The sequence below is a fragment of the Bombyx mandarina genome, chromosome 13 (genome assembly GCF_030267445.1).
Source record: "Bombyx mandarina strain Sakado chromosome 13, ASM3026744v2".
In the NCBI taxonomy this organism is placed as follows: domain Eukaryota; kingdom Metazoa; phylum Arthropoda; class Insecta; order Lepidoptera; family Bombycidae; genus Bombyx; species Bombyx mandarina.
In genome coordinates, this window is record NC_143220.1 from 9308818 (window position 1) to 9320148 (window position 11331).

Below are 11331 nucleotides of genomic sequence, written 5' to 3' on the forward strand. Positions count from 1 at the left end.
CCCGAAACTACAAAGTTTCGAAAGAGCTATTGAGATGCAACTTCAAGCGCATTTAAGTTGAAACCATCTAGTATTGTTAGAATGAAATATGAAAATTGCTTTTATGAAATTATTATTAGCTTTTTTGATGTTTTGAGCTAAGATGAGCGGACGAGCTCATGGTACATCTGGTTTTAAGCGATATCGGAGACTATAGACACAACAGAGAGAATTCTAAAACCACCCCTTGAGACCTGAGGACGAAATCTCAATTGCATTTTTAACGACTGTCTCAGTTTTCAAACTGAAACGCATGGCTGCATGTGTGAACTCACAATACATCGCACCATAAAAACTGTATTCACAATGACTTCTCTTAAGTCGTTCGCTCGCCTGTCAGTATAACTCCGAAAAACTATTAAAGTTCTATGCAAATAACAATAAATTTAGAGCATAATTCTTTTTCGTTCGCACAAAATTTAATCAACGCAACCCTATTTACTATTGAAGAAAGCAAGTGCGAAAAGTTAAAATAAAATTGAGTTCCGTACCCATTTCCTTTCGAACTGCATCCCACAACTATATTTAGGACAACAATTTAAAACTAAATAAGGAGTAATCTGAATTTATAGTGACTTGTGAGGCCGCACGGGTACCGCCACCCCGTCTATTCCTGCCGTGAAGCAGCAATGCGTTTCGGTTTGAAGGATGGGGTAGCTGTTGTAACTATACTTGAGACCTTAGAACTTATATCTCAAGGTTGGTGGCGCATTTACGTCGTAAATGTCTATGGGCTCCAGTAACCACTTAACACCAGGTGGGCTGTGAGCTCGTCCACCAACCTAAGCAATAAAAAAAAAACAACTAACCAAAACTAAAGTTTTTGAGTCTCGTAACCCTAAAAATATTCCCTAGCGCTGTTATACCATCCGCGGGGTTCAAATTCACGCCCCTGCATCACGCTATCAGTTTAAATCAAGCGCGGTCTGATCTATAGTTCCCTTATGGGCCCCATTAGGACCCTATGACCGAGTCACCACCTCATTAACCCGCAGCGAGGGTGACTTTCATGGGGGATCCGAATTTATTACAAGATTAAACGGAGATAATAAAATTAAAATGTATGAATGAATGCACTTGTTTAATCAATAATAACTAGGAAGGAGATATTTATTTTCCGTCAACTATAATAGTTATCGGTATGTTATTAAGACTGAAAAAGAATAATTTGGGTGGTATTATTATTGTTCATAATACCGTAATGTACATCGTAACTTGAGCAGACTGAAGTTGCCAACATATTTTCTACATTACATAGCTAAACGAATTCGTGGTCTGGCTGAGTTAAAAAGCTATCAAAGCCCTGAAGTAATCATCGAAGAAAATGCCACAATCGACTTTAAAAGCTAAGAACAGAGTCTCTATATGAATTTAATAAAGCTGTGTTGCCATTCCAAGATTTATTTATTTATTGCATAGATGGATTAACGAGCTTGCAGCCCACCTGGTGTTAAGTGGTCACTGGAGCCCATAGACATCTACGACGTAAATGCGCCACCCACCTTGAGATATAAGTTCTAAGGTCTCAAATATAGTTACAACGGCTGCACCACCCTTCAACCCGAAACGCATTACTGCTTCACGGCAGAAATAGGCAGGGTAGTGGTACCTATCTGCGCGGACTCCCAAGCGGTCCTACCACCAGTATTTCCTGACAGAAATATAGTACGTCACTAATTACCAAGATTTTCTAATACACATTTAATGAAATTAAATCTCTTGAGATTTATAAAATAAGAAAATGCATATTAAAAAAAATGATATAATTAAAAAAAAATTCATGTCGTTAAATATTGAATTTACTATTAAAAGTAACTTAAAATTGACTTATAAATAGTGTTTCTTTTTTTTAATTTTGTATTATTTAATTTGCACATGTCAAACAAGAGGGAAAATAGGAAACATTTCGGAGGGATAAGAAGATAATTCTACTGTGCATCAACAGACTAAAAGATACTAACTACATTATTGTTACGCGCTGGGGTTCGGGATAAATAAAATTCCACCGAAGTATAAATTAAAACTGTATTAGCACTTAGAACACTTAAAACACTTCACCAAACACTTTAAAATTCTCAATCTGCTTCTTCCGCTTTCGCTGTTTCGCTTCGAGTAGTTCCGATTACTCACTAACTGCGTGCCATCTCTGTAACGCTTTTATAGTCGAGACGAAATCCCGAGAATCGTCGAGAATATTCCACAAATTTCGAGTATTGTGTTCCCGCTATTCCCGCCAATAGATGGCGTTGTACTTCTCAAGCGTTCTAGATGCTACTAGATCCTTTGATATTCGTTCAACTTTTCGGCGATAGATGGCGTTACTCTTACCGGCGTAAAATTATTATAGCGTGCAGCAGAGAGCTGTGAGAGTCAAAGGTTCACTAACGTCCACATTCGGCACCATACATCATTGTATATTATTTAAAACGAATGCATATGAATAGACTGCGGTGTTCCCGCGGGTCGAGTTTCGTGCAACGTAAAGATAGACCGCTGGCCGTGCTTCTTTTAATATTATATAGGACGGTTCACACGGAACGTCGCGATAAATTCTCTTAACTTGAATAATGCATTGGCGAAATACTTCAAAGATTTATTATGTATTTTGCGGGTTTTATTGTGCAATACGCATGAATTTTTATTATTTTAATTCTCGATAAGTCTCCTTTGGTGTTCAATCGTAGAATTTTATGTTTAATAAATTTTAAAGTTCGATCTCGGGCTTAAAGCTTAAAGAAACCTATGATTCGATATTTATGGTTAGGATTTTAATGATGTTACTGTGAAAATAGTATGAAAGCACCTGTTTGTTAAGTGCGTATTTTAAGTGTAGTGAGTATAAAAATTACATATTTTCATCTTAAGCGCGTGTACAGCCTGCGCCATATCCTTTAAGCCACGACGACATAAGTCATTTATAATTTCCATCATCCACAATCGAAAAATCTGCAACGCTGGCTGGAGATACTGCCAGGGTTGACAACAACGATGAGCCCTGCGCTACCGGTAGGCAGCGGCTTGGCTCTGCCCCTGGCATTGCTGAAGTCCATGCACGACGGTAACCACTCACCATCAGGTGGGCCGTACGCTCATCTCCCTACAAGGGCAATAAAAAAACCTTCGCCCAGTCAGATACCCTCGGCTTTTACAAGAATGTTAGTTTAGCTGCAAATCAAACAACGTCTTCTGTTATTTAATTCTGAATTAAATTCAGATGAAATCGCAGACCATACCATGTCTAATTTGACATTTGACGTTTATTTGAACAAATGATAAATACTAAGCATTCAACACAGGTCTTGTTGCACGGAAAAGTTTTGTTTTACTGTCCGTGTGAAAGATGAACAAGCGATCTCCCCATCTAATGCTAAGTGGTAATCGAAGTCGATAGCCATCACAAAGTAAATAAAACAAAACTTTTCATTTACTAATTTGATGCAATTCATCTATAGCGTTTTCAGTAGACAATTTTTTTTTGCCTAAGTGGTTAGATGAGCTCACAGCCCACCTGGTGTTAAGTGGTTACTGGAGCTCATATACATCTACAATTTAAATGCCGCCACCCATCTTCAGATGTGAGTTCTAAGGTCTCAGTATAGTTACAACGGCTTCCCTGACCTTTGAACCGAAACGCACTACTGCTTCACGGCAGAAATAGGCGTACCTACCGACCCGCGGACTCACAAGACGTCCTACCGCCAGTAAAGAAAGTACTAATATTGCCATTTCGTACAATTTTACCAATCTATACTAATATTATAAAAAGGAAAGATTTGTTTGTTTGTTTCGAATAGGCTCCGAAACTACTGGACCGATTTGAAAAATTCTTTTTCCATTAGAAGCCGACATTGTCCCTGATGAACATAGGATACTTTTTTTTTTGTTTTGTTTCTAGTGTGTTTTTATGTTTCCGAAGCGAAGCGAGGGCGGGTCGCTAGTAACAAATAAGATTCTTAATGTAATTATTGTATTTTTACGCCACGGTGATTTCTGGTATTGATTCCTATCATTGAAACTGGAACCCGTGTAAATTAGGTGGCAATAATAACAATTGTTTTGAAAAAGGCAAAAGAGGAAAGCCTTCAGAAGTACAGGCAATGAAATATTACAATACACTCAGAACGAACAGCGATTGTAAATGAAAAACAATTGAAACAATAGTTCTTAATTCATTTAACTTTTTTCTGTACAATTATAAGCAACGTGAGAAGCTTACCTACGATATGGCCATTCTGTATCGAAGTTTAAATATTCAATTGAGATATATATCTGTGGTGTCAAGAAAGGTGTAAAAAATATAGTTTCGCAATTGTTTTTCGCTTTTGTTAACAAAACAATAAAGAACATTAGTTGAATATTTAAAGATTCAAACTTTTGATTTTATATAAGATACCACCATGCTGCCTCTTGTTATTGTTTGAAGTCGAATCATATCTTTCGAACTGTAAAATATAATTTTCAAAATCAATATCAAAATATTCGCAACCAAATTTAAGATAACAGTCAATAAAGTTCATTTTCATTTAAAATAAAACGAACGCCCGGCAGGCTGAGCCCAAAATCGTTAACACTGTCACGAAGTAGTAACACTAAAAGCCCATTAAAATGTAAGAGGACGCGCGGCGATGTAAATAAAAACGGCGGTGCGCGGGCCGTTTCCTTGTACGGACCTAAAAGGGCTGTCAGATCGGAAACTTTTAAATACCGAGAAATAAAAAAAAAAGTCATTCAATATTTTTGGTCTCAAAATTTAAAGCACCAACACGCATTGGGAGATATATTCGGGTTTTTGAAGTGAAAACTTCTTTAGAATCGTTGCGATTTCAAACCGGATGCAACGGAAAAAACGACAGGTAAGAGACATAAATACAAAAATGTGTAGGATGAAGCCAGCAAAGAATGAGACAGAAATATACATACTATTTAATACAGCGCCATCTGTGAGATTTTTTAATACTAACATGTGTATGAAAGCTCTTGTAGTGAATTTTAATTTAGGATTATACGTGAAATTAAAATATCAATTCACAGAGGGCGCTACCTTACAATTATTTACTAATGACAAAATTTTACATATACTTAAGACGTTTAGGATAATTTTAATTTTGGAAGGTTTCACTTCTACCACGTGTGACACATTTTGTTTTTTTTTTCTCTTAACTGCCCTTCGAGTTGAATTACTCGTTTAAGCTCAGGCACTGGCTGCCAAAGCACTTTAACAGATTTTATCTATCTGTATCTATATATATAAAAATAAATTGCTGTTCGTTAGTCTCGCTAAAACTCGAGAACGGCTAGAGCGATTTGGTTAATTTTGGTTTTGAATTATTTATGGAACTCCAGAGAAGGTTTAAAAGGTAGATAAATATGAAAACGCTCGGAATTAAATGAAAATAACAATATTGTTTTTCCTTTGAGGTGTCCCCCGTCGAACGGAATTCTTTTGTTTGTTTTAAGTTTATTTTATACAAAAGTTTAAGTCTTTTATTTATCGATTGAGGCACTACGAAATCTACCGGGTCAGCTAGTGTTATATAAATATGTTTTTGAGTTTAATTCAAAAAGATCCCCAGTAATTTGTAGTAACGTAAAAATCACAGGTCCAAACTAAAAGTTTCAAATAAAATAAGTGAGCCAGAAATATTTTCTTCACTAAAACACGAATGTGGCAGGACACTGCCATACCGCTGTCTTCCAAAGACTCTTTCCAAGTTTATCCGAAAAAGGAAATGTAGTAGTCGGAAAACACCGTGAAAAATATTTGTCTAAAAATATACTTTCTTACACGTCAAATATTCTTACATGTTCACTAATGGATTCGCGGAATGTTATGGTTAATATTTTTATGTTTACTATGATTTCCGTAATATTCTATGAAAAAAAAGAATATTGACCTGCTTCCACCATACGTTCACTACTAAATATAGTCGCCCAAATTAATTTCCAAGATGACTGATTGATTGGAAGAGACGTGTAATCCTATACTTTTGGTGGTTGTAATGATAACATGAAACCTGATAAAATACTCATCATTTCTAGTGAATGTTCAACTTTCGAACATATAAGAATATTTCAAAGTTGTAACGTTTTAAAAATATACAATATAATTCAAATTTGAAGAACATACTTTATGAAAACAATTTAGTAAATTCAATTAATAATTTAATTTTTAATAAATATTAGATTACTTAAAAAAATGATAGGTCTAGCAACACCAAAGGACTGATTCTTTAATTATAAAATGCAAATTCGTCGAGATCTGGCAATCAATGCGTCCCGTAGGACGTTTATGGGGTGGAAAGTTGATAGGACCACTAAAATCGTCGGCCCGAACAGCCGGATAAATTAGTTAAGGGAATGCTTCAGACGCGAACGAAATGAGGGATTCCATTCTGAAAGGAAAAGCAATTCGAAACATTCAATGTTTTTTTTTTATAGCTAGTTCCAGAGACAGAAAAGAAGGCATACGCTAATTTTGAGAAATTTTAACCTAAAATCTTGTGTTTTTTTTAAATCTGACCACATTTAAATCGTAAAAATTGTAGCATTGTACAAATGTAAATTAATTACACTAGAGGTCCTGCAGTAGTCGAAATTCGACTGGAATTAATTGGAATTGTAAGTTTGTACACTATTATGATTGTATTTTATACTTCTATAATCACAAATTTCGCCAAGATTACACTATAAAAAATATTAACAAAGACAAACAATATTTAATCTCAATTTGACAATAGACGTCAAGAACAAAACTTTGACCATAAATGGGATGCATGCGTGTGTGCGTCAAATACATGGTATGTAGTGTGTGTAATGTTTTCATTATTGATTTAATGTATCTTTTATGCATTATTTAAAAAAAAAAATAGCATTGTGCACTTCTTCTCTATATTCTCTATAAGTGTGGTAAATTTCATACTCCTCTGTCCGCGCAATTTTCGTAAAAAGGGATACAAAGTTTTTGCTTCACGTATTAATATATAGATACAACAAATCGATACTTTAAACTCGTCCATTGACCAAAATGAGCGATGGACTACCAGCGTAGGCGTGGGTCGTAAAATTTAGGATTCTAGTAGTTCCTAATATCGTAATTGAAACAGCATCTGTCAGTGATTACCCAGGGCGTAATGAAATAAGTTTGGTTGGTGCACAAACCTAACCACCGCTTAACGATTCAAATCCGCGAATGACATGCAGATGTCGCTTTAATAAAATCGAATCAATGTTCGCTCAGCATCTTTTTACATGAAGCCATGAAGGAATTGATATGGCATGTTTAATGTAATATTTAAACATGCTTAAATTGCCTTTGTAGGCAGACGAGCATACAGCCCACCTGATGGAGATTGGTTACCGCGCCCATGGGCGTCAGCAATACTAGAGGGACAGCTAAGTCGCTGCTTACCGTAACTGCAGTAACTTTAAACTTAATGATCCAAACAAGGGCAATCAATTTGAATTGTAGTGCCCGCTCGCTATAGAGTGGGAAGAGGTCGACCGAAGAAGACATGGATGGAATGTGTGAATGACGATATGAGAGAGAGAGGAGTAAGTGTTGAGATGACGGCTGATAGAAGAGAATGGAAGAGAAAAATTAAAATAGTAGTTGAGAGACAATAATATGAAATTAGTAAAACTAGAGCTAATAAAAACTACTACAAAGAATTACAACACCAAACAAATTTAGAATTCTTAAAACCCAATTATCAAAATTCAACCCAAATAACTGACACTTGACACTGACTTAGATTCATTTTATTGCATTTGTGAAACAGTTATTATGAAAATAATCTGACAGAACTTCAGAACATCACTAGCAACAACAAAAAATTTGCTCATTAAACCTATTAAAAAATGGTACTTAGCTAAAACAGTTGTCTTTGTTTATTTAGATGTACCATATCTTTATCTAAATACTAGAGGGCCGCTCCGGCTCCGCTCGGGTCTTTAACAAAAATTTCAACAATACTTACCGTTGTTTAATTTTTTTTTAAATAAGAACACCTATTGCGCCATAACTATAATAGTTAGACATATGCTGTTTCAACACTTTTTGTAAACAATAATGTGTTCTACAAAGTCGTAGTACATTATTTTATTCTATCATCAATAGATTTCGCAGGGCACGCGATGCTGCGATGTAAAGAATATTTAATGTAATATTTTTACACCTTGGGTTACATTATTGGAGTTTTAGTAAGGATCCCTATTTTTTTTCAAAAACGATTATACCCTATGTCACTCGGGAATAGAGTAACTTTCAAACAGTGAAATAATTTTTCAAATCGGTTCAGTACTTTCGGAGCCTATTCAATACAAACAAACAAACAAATATTTCCTCTTTATGATATTAGTATAGCTAGAAGCCCGCTATAATTATTCGTTTGTTATTCCCAAGACTTTCGGTCGAATTTAATTTGATAGCCAATGAGTTTATTACACAAATTTTCGATCTGAAAGATACGATTTTGGAATTTTGACGACTTTTATTATTAAAACTAATAATCACATTAAAAACTCTTTAATAATAACGTTTTTTTTTTTTTGTTGTTCAAATAGTACACTAATCAAATTTGATAACCAATAAGCTTATCACACGAATTTTTTATTTGAAAAATACGATTTTGAAATTTTGACGACTTTTATTATTAAAACTAGCGACCCGCCCTCGCTTCGCTTCGGAAACATTAAAACACACATGAAACCAAAAAAATAAAATAATTTTTTTTTAAAAAAAGTAGCCTATGTTCATCAGGGACAATGTCGGCTTCTAATGGAAAAAGAATTTTTCAAATCGGTCCAGTAGTTTCGGAGCCTATTCGAAACAAACAAACAAACAAATCTTTCCTCTTTATAATATTAGTGTAGACTAATAATCACAATAAATACTCGTTTAATAATGACTTTTTTTTGTTCGATTAGTTAACTAGTCAAACTTGTGCCTATCTTTCAATCTATGTAATCTGAAATTACATCCAGATATTTGTGGCTCTTTGTCTTTCAAAAGTAAATCCTACATTCGTACGTCGAACTCATCAGTCTGGGAGGAAAGAGACGACGACGATGCGACATTAGCACCGCCAGATTCGCTAACATCAACGTTTCTAATGAAAATCTCGGAAACTCATTAGTCTTCCACATTCAAATATATTTATGAACGATCATATCTTCTTAAGTTAAGATCTGAATTTCATATACCCTTTGGCTGGTTTTAATAATGTCCGCGTATTTTTGTTTTATTATTACCAATACAGGGAGATGAGCATACAGTCCACCTAACAATGAGTGGTCACCGTCGCTCATGGACGTGCCTAATGCCCAGCCAAATTGCTGCTTACCGTAATACCGTGCTCATCAATGCTTAACAGCCATTTGCAACAGCCATAATATATTTAATATTAAATTCGATGCGTGCTTAATTACAAATGGTCGTTATCTCATAGTGAGCACCAACATTTCTAAACACTGACCTAAAAAATTTTAACTTTTTTGAACGATTTCATGTGAGTTCACAGCACTTTGCCTATTTCTAAGGGTGGGGCAGTCGTTGTAACTATACTGAAACCTTAGAACTCATATTTAAAGGTGGGTAGCGGCGTTTACGTCGTAGATGTCTATAGGCTCCGGTAACCACTTAACACAAGGTGGGTTGTGAGCTCTTCCACCCATCTAGGCAATAAAAAAAATAATTATACAACCCTCAACCCGGCCGCGAAGTATTCGTTCATTTCGGTTCGTCAATAGCTCAAACGTCAATGGTTCAAATTACATGGCTCTCAGTCAGAACCAATTAGCGTATCTGAATGAAACTAAACGAATAATCAAAAATAGAATTTTAAGTGCACACTTAGCGTATTTCCCTGTTAAAATTATTAATTAATTCAAAATTTTCGCTATTACAGGTTTTACATTTATTAACACAGAATATCTGTCGTCGTGTTTTGTGGTTATAATTATACAGGTATTCGCGGGAGACCCCTACCAAAGTAACGTTTGTTGTTTAAAATTTAATAATATACATATATTATTTATCTTGAACTTAATTCACCGAGATATTTATTTGAACTTGCCGCTTGTTCGCTTAATTGAATATCAGAAAAGAGCTGATAATTGTGAATAGAAAACTTCAATTACAGGTGAACTCAGATAATGCGGTAGCAGCACACAGGATCACGACAGCTGACAAACTGTTACAAATATCCAGGGAAATCGTAGTAATTGTTGATAGTCGATGAGAGAGAAGGGAGTGTCTTAAAAAGACTTCGGTGAACTGTGTGAAAAAGGAAATGTAAAAGAAGGGTCTGAGTACAGAGATGACATATGAAGATGTTTCGCCGACCCTACATGGTGGGGTAGGGCAAGTCGAAGAAGAGGAGTGATTGTTATATATAACTAACCGCTCTTCTACCCTTTGAACAGAACCCATGACTGTCTAACTATCTAGATAAATAGGCAGAACGGTGGCACATAGTTGTTCAAAGTCACAATGCACCCACCATCAGGATTGACTATTAAATTTTTACTACATGATCCTTATTTACTATTCTTCACAACATAATGATATTTTTTGTTGCCAAATGATTTGTACTCCGACTAAATCGCAGAACTAAAATGTACCAAACTAAAACATATAAATCAATAAAAAATACACTTCGTTCAAGGTTATCAAACTAGGATTCTCTCCTGTACTATACATAATAATATGAGACAACACAAATTAAAAGTAGACATGTACCGTCCGTGGGGGTCGTCGCGCCCCGAGGGCGCGGAGCGTGACTCGAGGAAACCCCTCTGCCCGGGCTGAATCTCCCTGTCTAATAGGGCAGGGGTGGAGTACTGCAGGCTGGAGTTGAGCAGGATTGAGAGCGTTGGATGAGACTCTCCAACGGTCCAGCCACTGGGGCAGTAAATCCAAAAGCCTCTGCATCCTCATAATGGAAAAATGTGGAACGCTTCACGATTTTGCGTGTCATCCTTGCGCAGGGGCCATGCTAATCTTCTCTGTATCGTTCCAATTTTAGTATATGTACTGCCGAAGCAAGTACGACCTGTACCAAATTACTTTTACAAAGATACTAACATGGTCCAATAACCCAGAACTCTTGTTATTATAGTAAGCGTCACTAACTTCACGACCACTGAAGTGATACAATAATCCGGCAACGGATGTTCCAAAAATTACATACTAAATGTTACGCGATCTAATTTCGAATCGAGTTCACTTAGTAGCTCTATGACTTGTAGTGAGTAAATATTTGTCTATACCTGACCATCGGAGCTCGTTAGCTT

General features: G+C 35.8%; 1 non-coding gene across 1 annotated transcript; it reads right to left on the bottom strand.

The window, feature by feature from the left end:
- Positions 1 to 10980: 10980 nt before the first annotated feature.
- On the bottom strand, positions 10981 to 11087 carry LOC114244094 (U6 spliceosomal RNA). Its single transcript, XR_003624718.2, has one exon. It is a non-coding gene; the product is annotated as a U6 spliceosomal RNA (small nuclear RNA).
- Positions 11088 to 11331: the final 244 nt, after the last annotated feature.